This window comes from Miscanthus floridulus, chromosome 18 (assembly GCF_019320115.1).
Source record: "Miscanthus floridulus cultivar M001 chromosome 18, ASM1932011v1, whole genome shotgun sequence".
In the NCBI taxonomy this organism is placed as follows: domain Eukaryota; kingdom Viridiplantae; phylum Streptophyta; class Magnoliopsida; order Poales; family Poaceae; genus Miscanthus; species Miscanthus floridulus.
The window spans coordinates 91,261,478-91,283,856 of NC_089597.1; the positions used below are offsets into that span (position 1 = coordinate 91,261,478).

At 41.8% G+C, this 22,379-nt stretch overlaps 1 long non-coding RNA gene and 1 pseudogene across 1 annotated transcript; both read left to right on the forward strand.

Annotated features, from left to right (window-relative positions):
- The first annotated feature begins 19,141 nt into the window (after positions 1-19,141).
- LOC136524978 (small nucleolar RNA Z195/SNORD33/SNORD32 family) lies at positions 19,142-19,222 on the forward strand (annotated as a pseudogene).
- A 311-nt stretch (positions 19,223-19,533) lies between these two features.
- LOC136522644 (uncharacterized) lies at positions 19,534-22,166 on the forward strand. Its single transcript, XR_010775954.1, has 4 exons — positions 19,534-20,280; positions 20,400-20,456; positions 20,709-20,776; positions 21,746-22,166. It is a non-coding gene; the product is annotated as an uncharacterized lncRNA (long non-coding RNA).
- The last annotated feature ends 213 nt before the right edge of the window (positions 22,167-22,379 follow it).

Genomic DNA, 22,379 nt, shown 5'->3' on the forward strand with positions numbered 1-22,379 from the left:
GAATATCTAAGCACACTGCTCAGAACTTTGGCACCCGAAGATGCTCACTGGTACTTATAGTACGCAGAACTTGCGGGGGAAATTGTGATGCCCCAAGGGCTAGAGCCATACATTGGCTTATCATTAAGTCCTACGGGGGCTACTGGCAGATATATGGGCCAGGGGTACCTGCACCACCCGTATATGTGACCATCGCTAAGCTATCGGCCCAGTAGCCGTCAAGGGAGAGGCTCGTGAGGGCTGACACCATCGACCAACATGGAGATCAAGGCAAACCAAGGCATATGTATCTGGACAATAGATAGGATCTTTCTGTTGCACATATCATGTAACGAACTAGGAAACAATCTGTTAGCCTAATCGCTCTCTTTGTAACCCTACCTCTTCTACCTATATAAAGGAGGGTAGGGACCATGGGCTCGGGATCCATCTTTGACCTATTCCATCTACACGTAGCTAGGAGCAACAGCCCCTATAATTGAGCATACGACTACAAGAGCAGCCGCACCACTGGAGTAGGGATTAGCGCGCACCGTGCCCCAAACCAGTATAAATCTCCGTGTCTCATGTGCTATCATCTGATTCTGTCTATGCGATCACGTTGTTGGTTATTGCCGGAGCAAAACAATCCAACAATACCCTTGAATGACCTTTGACGAGTGTATGGCTTATTTATAGATTAGTATGGACAAACATATGAAAGAAAACTTTGGTGGATATATAGAAGTAAAAGCTAAATCTCATGTTTACCAAAAAGCCATATCTTTCAAGCTTTGATTATGTTGCTCTCCCACAAGGTTACAAGTTCCCTAATTCTGTGGAATTTAGTGGAGATGGTAATAGGAGCACATGGAATCATGTTAGCCAATATCTTGCTTAATTAGGAGTCAATTCAATTGATGAAATTAATGTGTGTTTATTTTCATTATCATTAACCAGTACAACTTTCTCATGGTTTTCTTCATTACCCCAAATTCTCTTCATTCTTGGGATCAATTTGAGCAAAATTTTTATGACCATTCCCTTTGTGGGGATAATGCATTGAGATTGAGTCATTTAGCATCGACTAGGTAATGACATGATGAGCTTGTTGTTGATTACATCAAAAGTTTTATAGACACTAAAAAATGATGTTGTAGTGTGTGATATTTCTGAGAAAGGTCTTGCTGAATTAGTTCTTAATGGATTGTGATCTTATATTGGAGAGAAATTAGAGAGCTATGAAGTTATGAATATTAATCAAGTTCAACAAAGAGCTTTGGCTCAAGAAATCCAAATCAAAGATTTGAAGCTAAAGTCTAATCATCCCGGTATGCATACGCTTACTTGTGATTTTGATTGTTCGGACGATGAGGGAAAAGATGTTTATGTTGCTAAATTTGCGGTCTTCTAAAGATAATCCATATACTTATGATTCCTCATAGCCTATTCATAAAAATCTCTGAGATGAGGTTAAATTTACTTTTGATATACCCAAATGTGATAGGATCTTTGATGAACTATTGAACAATGGCATAATCAAGTAGTTTCATGCTATCTGCCACTTTGACGAGTTAACACAGCGTGCCTATTGTAAATCGCATAACTCATATCTCATGCAACCAATGATTGCAATGTTTTTTGCAGGCAAATACAATTAGCTATTAATGAAGAACAGTTGTTAATTAGGGGTATGTAGATTGATAATGACCCCTTTCCAATCAATGCCCTTGAACTGTAGAATCCAAAGAAATTAACTCGGCCAGATCAAGCTGAGTTAACTAAAGGCAAAAATGTTGTCATTGAAGAAGAAATGCCTAAAATTATCAAAAATGGAAGCACAAGATATTGAAGAAGACCCCTAATTCTACATTGAAGAGTTTTGCACTTAAGTTGCAAAAAAACAGAGTCAAAATTGCCTATACTGCAGAAACCTGCCTGATAGTTTGTCTAGAGGAACTAGAAATAGTTTCAAATGCACGAACAAGGTGAGTCAAGGCTTTGAGGAGCTTTTGCCGAAGTCCAAGAAGAAAGGAGCTACCTTGAAGTGAAAGAATTGGCCAAGGCAGGAGGATTTGAAGCCATCGACAAAACATGAATCATAAGGCAATCGTGCATTGCACCTTATCCTATTCTTGGGCCAATTATAGATCAAAGGCATTTCACCTGGCTTTATTTAAAGCTTAACGAAAGCCCAAGATCCGTGGCTAGTGATACCAAATTACATTGAAACGCAGAGTTTAAACGACTCTAACTACGGTCTTAACCGAACTCTAGACTTCAACAAAACACCACTAACAGACGACCTCTACTTCCACCTGCTCACTAAGCAAGGTTACCAACAACAGAGTTAAAAGAACCTAGAAATAGTTTGGGCCTAGCTCAAACAAGGCAACGATCATAAAAAGACAGATACAAAAGTGCTCCAGCACTAATAAGCATTTACCTATACAAGCCCACGGTGGTTTCCCGACAGAACCACCGTCCACGTCGCCTGAATTATTTTCGGCTGTTCGATCTATCATCGTGTACCTGTGATCGCTCGGAGCGGATTCTGCCGGAAGTGGCTTCTTCTTCTCCTCCGTTGCTTCCATCCACTTTACCTCTACTTCTCTCGGTGTCGTGCAGCTTCTACTCCGGAGCTAGGCCACACAATATATACAGGGCTTCCGATTCTGATCGTTCCGGCAAAAAAAAAAGAGGGCCTCCACCTTATCTCTTCCCCGTCCTCCTTCGCTCCTCCCGTAGGTCGCCATGATGCCGCCATGGGTGGCGCCCCCGCACGTGCCTCCCTTCCTCTTCCTCTGCTCTCTCCTTCCTCTCTCCATCCCCATGCTCTGTCTTCCTCTCGATGGCCGCAGGGCGACGACGCCCGCTGCGTCGCAACAGCTAGGGCGGGTCCTGCCGTTCTGATTCTGATCCTTCCGGCAAAAAAAACCCCTCCACCTTATCTCTTCCCCATCCTCCTCCGCCCCTTCCGCAGGTCGCCGCGACGCCGCCATCGGTGGCGCCCCCGCACGCGCCTCCCTTCCTCTTACTCTACTCTCTCCTTCCTCTCTCCATCCCCGCGCTCTCTCTTCCTCTCGACGGGCGCAGGGCCACGACACCCGCTGCGCCGCACCGGCTAGGGCGGGTCCCACCGCTGCCCACCGGTGTGGCCGGAGCGCACCCCCCGGCGCTCCTTATGTCGGCGAAACCCTAGGTATGATGCCAGATGGGCCAAACCCTAAACTCCGGCGTCCGCTCTCTCCCCTTCTCCCTCCCCTCCCCTAAATTCCCTCTCCTCACTACAAGAATCTTGGCTCCCCTCTCCTCTTCGCTGTAGCGAGCAAGGTCGCCCAGTGTCCATTGTCTCTTGCTGTTATCTTTTGTGCACAACTGATATCCTTCCATGTACAGTGATTGCAGATTGTTACATTCATGCTATCTAGTGAGGCTTGGGGATGGTGCAATGATAATCTTTTTAGGACCGAGACAATGGAGTTTTGCAGTGATGAGTACATAGTTAGTTCATTCTTCAGTGAATCTTCAATCTTGTGACAATGTCATTCTATTAGTTGCACATTTTATCCATTTGTTAGCCAGCATACATCCATTGTCAATGATGTCTTTGCTTCATACAATTCATCGGTTCTTCTATTACTGAGCACACCCCATTGCCAATGATGTAATTGCATTGGCCTTGCTACAAAGGTAATTTACTACTTAGTGAACGTCAATATCAGGCTTAGTTTCCTCTTTAACTGTCCAAACTATACCTATTATTTATGCATTATGCCTTTGCTTGTCTCAGATTACTTTTCGTGGTTTGTGTTAAGTGTTTGCGACAAAAAAAACTAATAGTGTTCGGGTAGCCCATTGCAAATCTTGCATGTAGAAACAATTTGGACTCATCTTGCATTGCTTGGTTGTTGAAAGGAATTTTAGTACAAGGAGGTTGCCTGCATAGTCAGTCGTCATTGATCAGTGATGGAATATAATTACGTTACCTTCTGTTCTGTCGTACTGTTACTATCTTGGTTGATAACATGCATCGACCTAAACTTATGCAGCCTAATATTGATCCTATATGAAACTGAGCTACCTTGGAAGGTGTCTCTTGCACCAAAGTACTCCTAAAATTAATTGAACTTTCTTTTTGTCATTCATCTTAATACCATTGTTTCAGCTCTGTGATCAGCACTTCTTTGATGAAGAGGTCAGTTAGCACATAAACTCAGTACTACCATACATGGTTTCTATTTACTACCTAATGAACAAACGGTATGCCATTTTTATCTTCCAGAAATAAATTTGTTACGATTACCCCTTTGAAGCCTACTTCAGTTTTTCCTGTACATGAAATTTTCCATGACATTGTGCTCCACGTCGTTCATCTATAGCTTACCTGCTTAGTTACTTCTAATTGTTCCATTCATTGCTCTGCATAAATCATTTACCTGCTTATTTTCTTGCCATGCTGTTTCTCTTTTTTATGCTCATCTCTTTATTTTTTCAACCGAACTGGTCGTTTACTCACTTCCAGTATGATTTAGGTTGCTGGTAGTGGTTGTCCTGTTACCCAGCCTATTGCACTTCCACACTAATATGATGTGCTATAATTCCGGCTTCCTTTTGTTTAATGTAATTGTTGCCTTTGGTTTTCAGGTCGTGCTTGCTTATGGCCAGCAAGAGGAAATGAAGAACGGTTATCCAAAGAGGTAATTCTGCCGTGGTTCTATGCAGTTCTAATTTTGTTAAATTTAGTCCATGTTAGCTTAGGTGCCATTCGAATTCCAAGTTTCTGGTTAGCGGCCAAATTAGGACCGCAAAATCACATCCTTTTCTGATTGTAGAGGCGATTTTGGGGTCATGTTGCCTAGCTCCCCTACCGTGGTCAACCTTCTGATTATAAACCGAGATTTGGTTATGATCAGATGATCTTAGCGCCTGCCATTTGCTATTTTTTCCCTTCTTGAGCCTGTGATGAAAATTCCATATGCATTGCTCAATGATATGATCTAATGTTCATTCGCTTGTGAGGTACTCGGCATGGGTGTTACTTATATGATGCAATTTCTGAGGGTAAACCAGTTATCACCATGCCTTGAGGCTCCAAGTTGATGAACAAATGATGATGATTGCTATGTTTCTGAAGCCTCTATTCGGGAAGGCCTCCCTGGATAGCGAGTTGGTACACGTTGCCCCTAAAACTACGATTGGTCCATGCCAGCACCGCATCATCTTCGTCTTATCTGATTGGTCCACCTCAGCAAAACAGCTTCCAATACAGCCAGCAGTCCCTCTCGCCTTGCTATTTTTTCCTTCTTGAGCCTGTGATGAAAATTACATGTGCATTGCTCAATGATATGATCTAATGTTCGCTCGCTTGTGAGGTACTGGGCATGAGTGTTATGTTACTGATATCATGCAGTTTCTGAGGGTAAACCAATTAACACCGTGCCTTTTTTTGGCCATCAGTTAACACCATGCCTTCAGGATCCAAGTTGGTGAACAAATGATGATTGCTATGTTTCTGAGGCCTCTAAAAATCATGTCTTCGTTTAAAAAAGATTCTTATCTTCTTCACTGTGACAGCATACTTTTCCTGTCGCTGTCATTTTACATATTTGTTGCCAGCAAATGATCTCCCTCTACAAGCAATGCAAGCTACGCATTCAGTAAGTCAAAATTGTATTTGCACATCCAAAATGATTCGATATTTAAGGGAACGAAATTTGGGGGGTGTTTGCTGCAGATTTGCCTCTCTTTTTTTGGCTATATCATCTGCTGCATGCAAGCCTTAGTTTTTGAGATGTCCCGTTTACAACCTTATCTGCATACGCTAGGATTTGTGTTGTCATATATTCATTTCCTTATTTCATGATGCTAAAACATAAATTATGCAAAAAAATAAAACATGTGTTGTTATATATTCATTTGTATATGGTAGGGTTTGTATTGTTATGCATAAAAAAATATGCTGAATATAAATAGAAACTCTACCAGGCTAGCACAGGTTCCATGTGTTCCAAGAGACCGGTGCTTGTGTGCCAACCTGATACAATTTTTATGTATATTTAGCCTACATAAATATCGAACGTAATTTATGATTGCATCGTTTGCTTCGGTTACGCTTTGGCCTAGAAATTTCATAGTTGTTGGTGAGTTGAGTGCGAAACAAAGTAAAATTCCCACGCCCAGTTTTATGCTACGCAAGTAAAATTTCCATGTCTAGTTTTATAGTCTACAACTAATCTTCGGTGTTCATTGCTACTTTCATGTCCAACTGCTACTTTCAGGTCCTCCCCATGCCATGTAGTGTCTGTTCCTTGCTACTTTCATGTTCAATTGTTTGCGTCCTGTTACCTGGTTGGGTTCTAAGATCTTGTCTCCTTTTTCTCTCACTTGATTTTGCATTAAACCCTTCCTTCTCTCTGATTTTATTTTACCTCCAGATTGACAGTTCATGTTGTTTGTGTTTGGAGAAACCAGCTGGCGCATAGCATGAACCTATGTTTGGTAAATTTGCCATCTATAGACGTGTATCGGTGCATGGTTTAAGACTTCATGTTGCGCCTTTGGGCTCATCAGGAAGAAACAAGGAGATGCATTCCCCCTCTTACCTTCCCTCAGACTCCCTCTCCTCCCTGTGAGGATCTTGCCTCCCCCCCGCGCCCCCCCCAAAAAAACCCTAGGAGGTCGTTGGCTCCTGCTGCTCTCTTGTTTCCAAAATTTAACCTGACAGACTACAGATGGCAACCATGCAGTTGTACTGGCCACGTCGCACCCAAGCAGTTTTACTGGCCCAACTCAGGGACAACTCACCTTCGTCTTCCCTGGTTGGTCAACGTAGGTGCAGGTCCCGCGTTATATCGTGACGGTTAATTGTTTCGTTCTATATGTTATCGACTGAGGTGTTGGGATTGTGCGATGATGAACTGTTTCTAGACTGAGGCAATGGAATTGTAAATGGTGTTTGGTTATTTCGTCTTTCCATGAACCTTCCTGTTTGCATTGATTTTGTGATGGCAATATCATTAGACCTTGCCAGTTCTCTTTTCCATTTGTTCTTCTATTTTCATTGGTTGCTACTTATCTTCTATTCATTTCGGAGGACAGAGCCATTGCCAATGATGTCTTCGCCTCATACAATTTGCTGGTTGTTTTGTTACTGACCACACCCCATTGCCGATGATGTTTTTGTTCCTATCCATCTGTCTCCATACATGCAAATACACAGGTGCAACACCATGTTGCTCTTCCTCCTGGTTTTATGGGGGAAAAGAGGCTACATATTGCCCCTGCTGGTCGGTAAAGTTTGCAGGTACGAACAATGTGCTTCCTATACGTTCATATACATCCTGCCATGCAGCTTTATTGTGCTCAAGATGCTTCTTAAATTCTTGATATAGTGCCTTGCCAAGTTTCTCTTCTTTATTGGCCTTCGTAGGTTCAGATCTACATATAAGGTTCCAGTCCGATCCTAATAAGGGCCATGATCAGATAACATATATGGTGTGCATCATACATGAATAAATCTTCTTTATTGTCTTCCTTGCAGTCTTGTCTATATGTCTCATCTTTATCCTGAAGAACATTGTATTTCCGTTTCTAGAATGGAAATGGGGGCTTCCTCGGGTCATAATAAAATTTTCAGTTACTATATCAATTCATCTCTTTAATGAGAGGCGCGCAAGAGCGCGCCCTTTCCACTAGTTTGCCACCCAAAGAGCCATCATTTCATCTGTCATCGGCTTCAGTTTAGGCTTCACTAGCGGGCTCCAGGTCTTGATCAGCATCAACATCTTGAAAATGATTGCGTGTGGAGAGGGCAGGAGCTTCTTGTTAAACACAACATCATTGCGAGTCTTCCAAATTGTCCACATGGCACATGCACAGATAAACAGGGTTACTTTTTGTTTTTTCCTCTAATATCTTCCATCAACTCTGAAAAGAACTCGACACAAGCACTGCTACAGAATTGATTTTGCATGACGTTGCACTTTAATTAACGGAGGCGGTAAAAATTCAGCCCCTCGGACCGCCTCAAAAAAAAAATGATTTATGGAGGCACTCGTATTTAAGACAACCATGTCCAAAAATAATTTATTTTCAGAGACCGTCTTCATAAAACAATTTTTGAAGACGAACACGTTATAACGCCCGTCTTCAAAAAAGGTCGAGGCCCCACAGGCCTAGGCGAGCCTAATAAATGTCTTCAAATATAAGGCCCTGTTTAGATCCCACCCAAAATCCAAAATTTTTCAAGATTTCCCGTCACATCAAATCTTGCGGCACATGCATGGAGCATTAAATATAGGTAAAAAGAATAACTAATTGCACAGTTTATCCGTAATTGGCGAGACGAATCTTTTAAGCCTAAATAGTCCATAATTGGATAATTTTTATCAAATACAAACGAAAGTGCTACAGTAGCAAAAAAAAAAAAATTTCGTATCTAAACGGAGCCTAAATACAAGATGACTTAGGGTTCACTCCTCTCTCTTTCTCAGACACCGAGCGGCGCCCTTCCCCTTCCCGCTCTCTTCGTCACCGAGCCCGAGCCGCGACTGTCTCTCCGTCCTCGCGACCTCCCTCTCCTCCGAGACAGCCCCAAAGACGCCCCTCCTCCCTTCTTCTCCCTCCGAGATCTCCCTCTCCCTCCTCGAGACCTCCGTCTCCTCGCGACCTCCCGAGCGGCACGGCGCGCGGAGGACGGGTGCCGGCGGTGCGGCGCCTCCCTCTCCCTCTCGCGCGCGGTCCCTCCTCCACTGCCGGCGATGCACGACGGCCCTCCTCTCCTCCCAGTCCCGGCGGCCCTCCTCCCCTCCGGGTGGCGCTCCTCCCTACGGCGGATCCGGTGGCGGGCGGCTCGATCCTGCGTGCGGCTAGATTCGGCGGCGGGAGGTCGGATCCCGACGGTGGGAGGCCGGACCCTGGCGGGGCGCGCGGTCCAGGCACCGTCGAGCGGCAGCTGCTGCTGCGGCGGCCTGTGGATGGGCTTGGCGGGCCAATGGATGGGCTCGATGGGCCTTCCACGGTTTTTTTTTGTTTTTCGTGTTTGATTAACCGTGACCTGGAGGCGGTTGCAATGCCCACCTCAAAAAAACCAAAATAGCTCGCCTCCAACAATCGTTCTGTAGTAGTGAAGTGGTTGGTCATCTCGGCCACCCAAATGAATTCCTCATGAAAGACCACATATATACAGCAATGGGGCATTGGAAGAGAATGTGATCTGTGGTTTCCAATTGGTCACACACAGCACACTTCTCCGGGCCTGACCACTGTTTTCTTTTTAATTGCACACTTGATTGGATTCTATCGTGAGCTACCATCCATAGGAAAATTTTAACTTTCAAGGGAATGTTGCATTCCTAGATTCTCATCATTTGAGTATCTCTAATGCCCCCAAAAGTCATCAGTCTATACAGAGAGTTTGTTGAGTACTTTCCAGACTTTTCCAAGGCCCAAACAACTACGTCTCTTCCTTCTGTCAAAGTGACCTCGCTCAACATGGTTTGTAATTGGATCCATTCATCTCTAAGGATACCATTCAGCTGTCTCCTGAATTGGATCTGCCATTGAAAAACTTCGAAGACCTCTATGTCAGGCTTGGTAGCAATCTGAAACAAGTTATTAAACATAACATTCAGAGGGCAGTCTCCTAACCAATAGTCCAACCAGAATCTTGTTTGATGTCCACCTCTAATTGTTACTTTCCTGCCCCTTTGATACCAGTCCCTTATGTCTAGAAGCGATCTCCAAAATTGGGATCCTTGCCTTCTTTTGATTTGAAAGATACTCTTCTGTCCCAAATATTTGTTCCTCAGGATAGAACAGCACAGGCTGTTGTCCCCCCTTTCCAATTTGTCAATCCATTTAGCCATTAAACAAATATTCATAAAACATCTAGGAAACCTAGGCCACCAAATTCTTTTGGCCTGTTCAATGCCTCCCATTTGATCATATGATATTTCCTCTTTTTCCCAGTTCCTTGCCAATAAAATCGAGATCTGACAGTGTCTAAAAGCTGAAAATTACCTTCATATAGCTGATATACACCCATACTGTACATTGGGATGCTGGACAGACATGAATCAATAAGTGTAGATTTGCCCCCAGAGGAGAGGTAATCACACTGCCAGGTACCCAGCCTTTTCTCAATTTTGTCATTAACATACCTCAATTGAGCTTTAGTAATCCTCTGGTCACTAACAGGCATACCCAAGTATTTTATGGGGAAAGAGCCAAGTTTACAATTCAGGGTCTCAGTCACACAGCGTTGATCCTCTTCTCCAAGGCCTACAGTATAAACCTCACTCTTCTCAAAATTGATTTTCAAACCTGACATGGCCTCATAACAGGACAGAATCACTCTAAGATTTTGTAGACACTGAGGAGAGAATTTAAGAAGTATAATAGTATCGTCTGCGTACTGGAGATGAGTCAATCCACTCTCTATCAAATTCCCAACTAACCCTTGGATCAGCTCTGCATCTCTAGCTCTACTCAGCATAGCTGATAAGGCATCAGCAACTAGGTTGAATAGCAATGGAGAAAGAGGATCTCCTTGTCTGAGTCCTTTGAAACTTCCGAAAAAACTGCCCCTTTCGCCATTGACATCGATGCAAACTCTGCCTCCTTGAACAGCATGTCTTATCCACTAGACCCATTTCTCAGAGAAACCCTTCCTCAGTAAGACCTCTTCTAGGAAAGACCAACTAACTTTGTCGTAAGCTTTCTCAAAATCTAGCTTTAAAATAACTCCAGTAGATTTAGTTGACCTGAGCTCGTTCAAGACTTCTGCAAAATGACTACACCTTCAAGGATATTCCTTCCTGGAATGAAAGCTGTCTGATAGGGGCTAATTACTCTATCAACCACTCTTGTTAATCTAATTGTAAGCACCATGGTAATAATCTTGTAAATTCTTGGGCCAATTAGTCCATGGTTTTGGTTATATCCTTGGCATTACTCACCTTGGGATTATAGTAGTATGCATATGCAACCATATTTTATTCAATATCCTATTGTATACTCAAATTATAATTTATCACCATGACCGATTGATGTTAGTAATAATCTGGTCAAGAATACCTTCTCTAGTGATAAAGCGAATGAAAAGGGCAGTAAGGAAGTTTCTGTATCTCTATAGCCAAGCTGATATCCCTCAGGCTCATCTTATACACAAAGTGGAGGTTGCAATGGATGTGCAAAATAGGACCAATGGAGCAACAAGTGGTGAAGTCTTCATCTACAAAGAAGGTTTGGAAGATGAAATAGTTGGTTTATACATCTACTTGAGTTTCATCAAGTACTATGGCTGATAACATGATTATCACCATTGGAACAAAATATGGCCATTAGATTGTTCTAGTCGAGAAGAATGTACTTTTTAGTATGCAAGCTTTACTAAAAAATAGGGAGCCATATTGAACGTGCAAGACAATAAGTAACCCTTTTCTCCTATGTACATTTTTGTTCATCTCATAAACTTTGGAACACATCTCATAAATAGGGATTTTACCATTTCTGATACACATTAGGATGCACAAGAATTTATGAGGTGCACACACATTTTTGGTACACATCAGCATGCACATGAATTTATGAGGTGCACACACACATACGCCCACACACACATTTTTGGTACACATCAGGATGCACAAGGATTTATGAGGTGTACACACAATTTGCTTGTGGTCTTATATTGTTTGTCTGGTGGTGTATTTGTGTGTAGCAAAGGCAACGCACAAAAGCACTCATAGGGAAAAGTGCAAAGAAACATGGATGACCCACCATTGTTGATGACATATATGGTGCTTTCTTTGTATGTAAGATTCCATATTTAAATTCAATCTAGTAAAGTTGGCAAAAATAAAGAAGTTTGCATTAAAAGCTTTAAGCTACATGAGTGATGACAAATAATCCATATGACAGAACAAATGCTTGAAAAAAGGCAAGAGTTTTCCTCTGGGTTTATGTTGAAAACGATTACAGCTAACATCTAAAAGTGCAATTGATAGTGAATTTATTGAGCATGACTGCAACATCCAAATGTGCAACTGATGTTGAATTTGTTGAGCATGACTATAACATCCTGCAGCTCCTCTTTAGCAAGCAATAATTTTCCAACTACATTTGGAGATTCCCAAAAAAGACAACTTCATAATAAGAAGTCTATATCTAATCTTGAAGGTTATGTCATGTTATACATCAGTTAGTTTGATAGTTTTGCATGTGTCTTTATCAATTAAAAGAATACAAAACTTAAAGTTGTAATGCCTACTCTTTTTTAGTATGGATATAGTTTCTCCTCCCCTTCCAAGGTTTATGAGTCTTCTATTGTATCTAAAGCATTTGAAGGACATGAAGGATTTTTAGAGTGACCTATGACAGTATGGTGAACTCCTTTGATCCATGTACTTATGTTAGTGATGGTGAAGAAAATGCTACAAAATTTCTTTGTGATTTTTATTTTTTGTTGGATCCTGACATGAACCATCATGTAATATGTATTGTTTTCCTTGGCTAATTATTGTTAAGCATCCCCTTAAGAAAATAATGTTGTCCAAACATGTTTTAAATTTACTCACAAAAACATAAATATCACATTATTAATAACTACAAAATGAAGTTGCAGTTGCAGCATCTAGCAGTAAATCCAATATATGAAAGGTTCAACCATCATCTTCACCCATAAGCTGATTATTGTTCCTTTGTCAATGTGGTATTCAACAACATTATTACCCAACAAATACTACTATCATGCTCCCAACCGTGTTTCTCAAACTAATAAGACTTGCAAATTAGGTAAAAGTTTAAATTCAAAACATACGCTAAGAAAAAGCCCCAACCATGTCAAGTATTGTATGTTAATTAGCATATCATGTTTTTGTTTGATAACTTTAGGGAAGAAATATCAACACGCGTTAGATCTACAATCCAAAAATTCCCAGCAATACAATTGAGAGTGCTCAAGGCTTTTTAGATGTTTCAATTTGAAATGTGTCTGGTATTAGCTTCAGTTCTTCACTAAATACTACTCCCTCCGTTTCACATTATATGTTGCTATGACTTTTTTGGTACATCCATTTGACTATGTATCTAGATATAATAATATGTCTAGATGCTTTGCCAGCTACTAGACTTCCCCAACCTTCTGATGTATCACCACTACTAGACTTCCCCAACCTTCTACTTCCTTTGACTAGATGCTTTGCCAGCTTAAATATATTCCAAATATATAATACTATAGTGGGGTTCTAAAGAACCGCTACCGAAACACTTAATATATGGTGTTCATCTATTTAATTTGATAAAATATATAAATGCAATCTTCAAACAAGAAAATATCAGTAACTTTTGACATATTATTTAATTTTCTATAGAAACAATTCAATTATGTTGTCACAGAGCATCAGTAGAGCAATGCTTTCCACACAAATACAAAATAAACTAATATCGTCATATTAGATGTTAAATTACAAGTGCTATCTAAAACTCATACCCTATCCCAACAAAACATAGAGGATAACATACATAAGAAATTTATTATAATACAAGACATAAGTTGTTTAGAGGTCATTGAAAGAATTAACTAGGTAATGTTGGGGCGTATTATATGTTGGGCCCCTCGCTATTGTGTTCAGGACTCAATTACATAGTCTATGGCTTGCAAAATAATATTGGGATTGTCTACACATCTGTTGACAGATTTATCAACCACAAATCTGTCAAATTTTTAACAAATGAACAAAAACTGACAGTTTTGCAATATAAAAATCTGTCAAATTTGCATAACAAGGGTAAAACTCAACAAGATTCAAAACCGGTAGCATTAGCACATCTGAAAATGATCTGTGTACTGCTGCCGCTACCACCAGCCCAATCTATGCTGGCACTGCTCAAGCTAGGCGCCTCTAGTGAACCGGCTGCAACCTGAATCAGCACGCTGGGCGTCGGCGTTGACTCGTGCTGTTGTCCCTGAAGCCGAAGGGCCTGCCTAGTCCAAGAGCAAAGCAACGTGAGAACACCATTCACCATTGTGAAAAATGCATACTGGACAAGTAAAAAAATACTTGCCACTGCTGGTTGCAGGATGGAAATTTGCTAAAATAGATACTACTTTAGTCTACTGAACCATGCAGATCAAGCACTTGAAATAAACTCGACAGACTAGTCAGTAAACAAGAAGGATAGAACAACAACCACTAAACTGATTATGCTTCGTAGAATCAAGGATACACTGAACTGAAAAAGAAAGAAGTTAATTATACTTGAACTACTTAACTACTAGATACACTAGCTAACTTACAAAAAAGAATGTTAACTTACACTTAATCTCATCAGCTAACTTCTAAAGGCTCCTCGGGAACTTGGCCATGCGCATTTGCTTCACTGATAGCTCCCATCGTCTTGAGAAATCAGTTTTGTACAGAGGTGTCGCACTGTGTACAACCATGTGAGCAAACCTGCAAATGTAGAGATTTAGAATAACAGCTAGGTCTTCTACTATTAGTCTTCATATAATAAGCATATATGTATGTCCAAGAATACAACAAAAAGGCATTTTGCAAGTGGAGCTAATAAAATAAATCCAAAATAAATTGTATACACCTATTTCAGAATTGCTGCTGGTAATTAATGGCTTCACAAACAAATGTAATTTCAGGGTTTTTAACATAGAAATATGGATACTTACTACTAGTTCAGTTCTGTTGTTCATCAAATCTAATCAATGTTGCTGCTAGTGCGTGACAAAATGATCATCAGCACCATAGCTCCTCAGATAACCCCCTCAAATTTAATCAAGGTGCTGCTGGCGCATGGCATTACTAGAGATCCTTAGATCACCCTTGAAAAAATATTATACTCCTTCAACGTGCTGAATTTTATGAACAAGTTCCTATGGTTCTAAGTCTAAATTAGACAAGTTCCTATCATTGTTTCAGTCTTGGTACTGCAGTACAGTGAGACTGTAATTGCTTCAGTCTTGGTACAACAAGTACAATAAGACTATCATCTAGTGAGTCCTTTTATGTGATAAAAGAATGGCCTCTGTGTCAATAAGAATAAACTCATTCTCATATCAGTGTAACAAGATCTAGATTCACCATATGACTGACACAAAAGAAAAACCTATGAACAATAGGGGAAAAAGTAACCTACTCAAAATAAATTCCCAACAGCAGAGTTCAGAGTTTGAGGACCATGAATCAAATATCAAAGCAAATTATCCAATAGCAGTTAAAAATGCTCCTATATTTATCCCCAGACAAAGAACATACATAGTTCCAAACAATTAAAGACCCACAGATACAGAACTATTTTCCTGCATTAATGTTAAATAACCTGATATCAAGCACAACATTGCAAACATGATTTGTCAGACGTATATGACAAATAGATATAAAAATTTACTGAGTATATTAAAAATAAAATATAAAAGGAATCCATTTTTTAGGTAAATCACTGAGATTATATCTCACCTTTATTTTGTTAAAAAGGCTTGGAGTATTCTCATCATCAGATGGGAGAGTGCTAGAAAGAAGAGCATAAAGAATAACGCCACAGCTTCATAAATCAACTTCAGGACCAACATATAGTTTACCTAAAAAAACTAAAATCACCATTAAGACTCATGACATTATAGCTAAAAAATACAATCAACTCAACTAAATTGACCATTCTGAAAAATACAGCTTAAAAAAACAACTCAACTACACCTTGTATTGCTCCCTCACACATCAAAAAAAAGGTCAACACATAAATAACTGGTCAGAGAAGAGACAAACAACGATGTATGAATCTTCTTACAGATATAGTTGACAAAAAAAATTACAGCCCATAGGCCACATGACTGTCATGCAGTAACCCAAAATAAAAAACTTCCTGCAGCTCTAAGTAAAAACAAAAACAAATACCCACAAACACACCCACACACACAAACAAAACACACACACACAAACAGAGAGAGAGAGAGAGAGAGAGAGAGAGAGAGAGAGAGAGAGAGAGAGAGAGAGACTAGCAGCACCACAAGACACATGCACCCACACAAACACAAACACACAGACATAGAGAGAGACACACACATAGAGAGAGAGAGACATACACACAAAAACACACCGACGCCCACACACACAAACACACACACAGAGAGAGAGAGAGAGAGAGAGAGAGAGACACACACACACAAGCACACACAGACACACTCACACTCACAAACAAAAACACCATGCACCTACACACAGTCGTGAGCACAACAAAATGGGAGAAAAAGCATTAGAATACTACCGCCTCTACATGAAGACATCAAACCCTAACACTAATTTTGGTACAAAACAACCTGCATCTAAGCCTATAGCTCACACAAAAAATCAAATCACATAGCAGATCTAACGAGTCAAAGACGACATACCTGTAGATTGAAGCTTCGAACATCAATTGAAATATGCAAATGTGAGCACACGTGTTGTAAAGGGGGAAATGAAGAACGATGACCCAATCAAATAACATCAAGATTCAAGAAAGTGAAGCAACCAAAAAACCCCAGCGCTAATCCGATCTCCACCGCCGGCGATGGCAGCACGCTGGAACGCCTCCGCAGTAGCGCCGAATCGCCTATGGCCGCCTCGGTGCGGCCTCTCAGCGCTGCTGCCCAGCCTCCGGCCATCTCCCTTGCAGCGCTTCACTAGCGAGCAAGGCGGTGGCGAGTGGATACAGGTATGTGGGTTTAGGCTTCAGACCCAATAAAACTCAGAATGACAAGGGTATACCGCACAAATACTAAAGCCGAATTGATGGTCAATAATTCCATAGTTTTTTTTAACAAAAAACTGTTGATAGATAAATAGCAAAACTTAGGGACCATTTATAGCCCCTAGTGGTCTTTTTTTTTTAAAAAAAACAAGCTCCACTAGGCACTACCCTAGTTTTTAACATCACTTCCGGTTCAAAATCCCCCTTCACTGCCGGATTTTGAACCGGCAGTGATGCCTCTAGGCTATCAGTGCCGGCACTTCACCCGGCAGTGATAAGCTTTAAAAAACAAAAAAAGTACAGCAAGCAAGCTCGCTGTCTACCGCCACCACCGCCATGCTCGCTGGCTCCCCCCACCGCCGCTCCATCAAGCAGTTCATACAAGAAACAACTCATACATCAGACAAAGGATGAGTGATTCAACACAACACAAATCGACTCATCCACAAATCGAATCGATTCATACATCACACAGAAGGGTTCAACACATCACAAATCAACTCATCCACAAATTGATTCATACAACATAGAGTGAGGGGAGCGGGAGAGAGTGGAGATTCTGCAGGGAAGGGTGAGCTTGGTCTCACGCTAGAGGCCGCCCCTCGCCGCTCAAACGCAAGATCTAAGGCCGCGCCCCCATTCGCCCCCAAGACAGATCTGAGGAGAAAGAGCACTGGGAAGGAAAAATTATCGGGGAAGAGAAAGAGTACCGTGAGCCACCGGCGCATCTCGCCCTCCCGTCGTCGAGGTGGATCCACGCGAGCCGCCTGTGGTCGCCCGCCCGCCCGCGCTTGCGCCGGTCGCCCAAGCCACGCTCGCGCCGGTCGTCGGGAGGAAGAAGCTCGTCGCCAGGTGGATCCGCTCGCCAGCGCCAGGAGGAAGAAGCCGCGCCGGGATCCCGATCGCTCGCTGGCGCCCACGGTGGCCTCATGCCTTCGCCGCCGAGTTTTGGGGAAATCTGGAGGAGGAGGTCTGAGGAGCGGAGAAATATGAGAGAGAGGAGAGAGAGCGGGGAGAGATGAAGAGGCGTGCACGAACGAGTTAACCGAAGAAATATGAGAGAGAGGAGAGAGAGCGAGAAGAGATGAAGAAAGGTGTGCACGAACGAGTTAACCAGGATGAATAAAAATTTCGGATCTAGAGCCTATGGATCACTACCGGTCTGTGAAATGCAACCGACAGTGATAGACATCACTGCCAGCTTATTATTACCAACCGGTAGTGATAATATCTATCACTGTCGGTTTGTTAGAAAATCCTACAGTGATAGCCTTTTTTCTTACGAACCGACAGTGATGCATCTATCAGTGTCTGTGCGAAAACAAAGGTGATAGAAGACTTTTGCAGCAAAGAACGTACTTCTACAACAGGCAAACTATATATTAGTGATGTATTAACAAGCAAGTCATAGATGTAGAGCGGAGGTTTTTATTACTTTTCCTCACTACTACAAAATAAGCTATCTTCCCCCTCCTCCCCCGTAGGTGCCCCTCCCCCTTCTTCTCCCCCGTCGGCGCCCCTCCCCTCCCCCTTCTTCCCCCGGCAGGTGCCCCTCTCTTCCCCCTTCTTCACCCGGTCGGATCCGGCCCTCCCTCTCCCGGATTCGGCCAGTGGCTACGGTGGTCATGGTGGTGACCGGTGGCGGGGCATGGTGGTGGCGGAGGCCCTCCCCTCCCCCTTCTTCTCCCCTGTCGGCGCCGCTCCCCTCCCCCTTCTTCCCTAGCGGGTGCCCCTCCTCTCCCCTTTCTTCACCTGGCTGGATCCGACCCTCCCTCTCCCGGATCCGGTCGGTGGCCGACGGTGGGGCGTGGTGGTGGCGACGGCCCTCCCTTCCCCCTTCTTTTCCCCCGCCGGCGCCCCTCCCCTCCCCCTTCTTCTTCCTTGGCGGGTGCCCCTCCCCTCCCCCTTCTTCACCCGGTCGGATCCGGCCCTCCCTCTCCCGGATCCGGCCAGTGGTTGCGGTGGTGGTGGTGGTGGCTGGCGGCGGCCCTCCCCTCCCCCTTCTCCCCTGCCGGTGCCCCTCCCCTCCCCCTTCTCCCCCGCCGGCGCCCCTCCCCTCCTTCACCCGGCTGGATCCGGCCCTCCCTCTCCCGGATCCAGCCGGTGGCTATGGTGGTGGTGGTGGTGGCCGGCGGCGGGGCATGGTGGTGGCGGCGGCCCTCCCCTCCCCCTTCTTCTCCCCCGCCAGTGCCCCTCCCCTCCCCCTTCTTCCCCGACGGGTGCCCCTCCCCTCCCCCTTCTTCACCCAGCGGGATCCGGCCCTCCCTCTCCCGGATCCGGTCGGTGGCTGCGGTGGTGGTGGTGGTGGCCGGCGGCGGGGTGTGGTGGTGGTGGTGGCCCTCCCCTCCCCCTTCGGCTCTGATATTTTGATCATGTCTGTGGTTGAGGTTTATTAGAGTTGTATAAGATGAATTTTAATGGGAGAAGTGATGATATCATAACATAGGAGATATCTGCATTCATTATGATGATCACATCATGCACTACCATCTGATCTCTCTTTAACATTTCATTTTTACTGTAAACTTTTGCCAGTTTTATAGTATCTTGTAAGTCAGCAGTAGTTCTCTAAAGTCTAAATAGTTATTTGTTGGTTGTATTTTTTATGTGGAATCTATGATGCTAATTCCCATTTCCTGAATCACTGTGACTAATCCATTCCCATTTCATTTGTTTTCTGAATACAGTCTTACTATTATTATTGGAGTTCACTTGATTGTCCTTTCTGCTAGTGGCATCTTGAAAACTGATGTGAATGGATTAGTAGCATACTTAATAGTGAAGTAGTTGATAAGTAGAGTTTAGAAATTTTCTTGGTGTTTATTTTTTCATTTAGATTGCCTTATTTGGAAATTAGTAGCTCAGGTTGTTCACATCTTGTAACCTTGTATGTGCATCAGGTAAACTTTATGCCGACGTATTCTAAACGCACAATTAAAGCCAATATATGTATCCTCTCAGTCATTTAGTTCTTTGTATCTGCATTTTGTACTGAATTTATGTGTTATCCATTTACATGCCCATCCACTTGCAATGTGTGGTACGAAAAAGTAAAGTTAGTGTTTGTTTCTTACCTGTTGCGTATTTAACCAGTTGAGTATTAACAAAATGTTATCTGAACGCTTAGTTATCTGCAGGGGCTTTGGCTAAACAAATTTCATACTTTCCAATGACAAGTTACAACTGTGGGATATGTAGGATGGCTTTTTTTCTACTGAAGTCTGGAGGAACTTAGCAAATACTACCTCCTGTATCGCAGTGACATTTTGGTTTTGCCCTAAGTTCTAATCTGTGTTCTATGCTTTCTCAAAGTGTATTAAGGTTGCTTGTGTTTACACCACAAAACATGTGTCTCAAATCAGAACAAGAGCTTAAATGTTTTTTTAGCAACATGTTGATAACTTTTGAGATAAAACAGCTAGCATGAAATCCCCTAAAGAAATGTAAAGCCTATGTTTGTACTATGTATCATAGTGAAATGTTTAACTTATTCTGAGTTGTTTGGATTTATATGTAGCACCATCTGTGAATGAGGAGGAATACCAGAACTATGAGAAGGTGGTTCCAAGATGATGTTTATTTTTTTGAGAACACATATGATGTCCTTTGTTTAATTTGTTTCTAGTAAATATATTGTGTTTATTTATTGCTCGTGTTATGTTCTGCTGAAATTGCAGGCTGCTGATGCTTTTAGGGAGGGTAGCCAGAAAGAAGTCGATTATCTTATACAGGAAGTAAGTGTCACACTTCTTGATTTTTTGGAGGGAAAGATAATGTGTGGACATTACATGTCGAAGATTTTTTTGGCCTGCTTAATACCTTAGAGCTACATGATTCTAATAAAAAAGTGAATGATGTGACTGTGGTCATAATTATTAAACATAAAACATTGGAAGGTTTTGTCTGTTTGTTTTATTATGATGGCTACATAGAGACCAGAATTCAAGAAAACATATTACTAACTAAAATACTCTCTGGATATCAAGGGCAAGCGCTGTTATCAGATGGCTCGATGGGCTGATGAGAAATCTGCTGGGGAGATTATCAAGTCCAAGTAAGTGTAATGTTTATGTCGAATGGAATTATTGGACTGTTTTTTTATTTTTTGTAGCCTCAGAATGTGTACTTATAAGATCAAGTTATCGGCTTCCTCCGGGGAAACAGTCAAAAAATGAATTTTGTCTTGATCTACGCAAAACCTGAGCTACTAATGAAAGAGCTAAGAGCTACTCATTTTCAATGGTAGCAACATCGATCTAGTTGTCAGCATAGTAGTGCAATAGTTATCAGTAGTGAAATTCATGAACTGCTGACATGAGATGGTAATGCTTTTGAATGTATTGATGCCAGAACATTTGGACATCATATACATGTAGCCTGGATGCTATGAATGAATGTGCTCAACATTTGGACTTCATCTTTATATGTTGTGATAAAATTGCTATATGGACAGTCCATATTTTAATATGCTATTGCTACTGTTTCTAAATAATTATTGTATCCAATTTGCTGCATGGGTTAGTGTATTTTATTCTGTCGGTGGTCTGTTGACACCTGACAGAAAAATACAATTTTTCTGTGCGTTCATCTAACCTGATAGAAAAATATAATTTTTTTTCTATGAGTGCACCTCTACAACTCTAATGGGACAACACTAACAGAAAAATAATATTTTTGGCGGGTTTTTCTTTTTTCTGAGGAATAACACACAGGAAAATTAGTTTTAATCTGGACAAACACAATTTTTCTGTGCGTGAACACCCACAGAAAAATTATTTCTGATGGCGAACACACAGAACAATTGAATTTTTCTGTTATTATATTTCCGTGTGTATTTTTCTGAGGGTACACCGTCAGAAAAATATGTTTATGACGGTATTCGCTTTTTTCTGTATGTTTTTGCACACACAGAAGAATGCGAGTTTTCAGTAGTGTAGTATTGTTAACTATAGTCAGGCTGTTTACAGCAAAGCTTAAAATGTCTTTCTCATGAATGGCCCATTTTATCTTTTTTTGTATATAGAGGGATTACAGATGGGTCCTCTCATGGTTCAACCTACTTGGAAGCAATGTATGGAAGTATTTTGTGTAGCAGAATTGTTTGTTAATAGCTGTAAGCATTATGGCACATGTAGAATGTAGCCTATGTGTTGGCTCTTGGTTGTGCCATCCCGAATGTTGCATCTGTGTTGGTTTCCTTTATTTTTCGAACCATAGAATGTAAGTTGAGGCTGGAACTTGGTCTATGAACAATTTTAGCTATGCTGAATTATATATGAAGACTGTAATGATGGTTGTCTGATGTATCATGACATCATTGATAATTATGTGGTGCGACTTAATGAGAACTATCTTATATGGTTATTATGAGAATTATGTTGCCATGAGCATGTTGTGCATGTAGATATGGTGTACTAACAGTGTTTTGTATGGCAGCTATTAAACTGAAAAATGCTGAGAATTTTTTTTTTTGGAAAATAGGTTTGCCGAGTGTAATTCCCAAAAACACTTGGCAAACAGTAATGGTATGCTGAGAAAAAAAAATTATTTTTTCTTTGGAAAATAGGTTTGTCGAGTGTAATTTCCAAAAACACTCGCAAACAATAATCCTTTGCCGAGTGTATTTTGAAAAAACACTCGGCAAACTACTTTTTTTT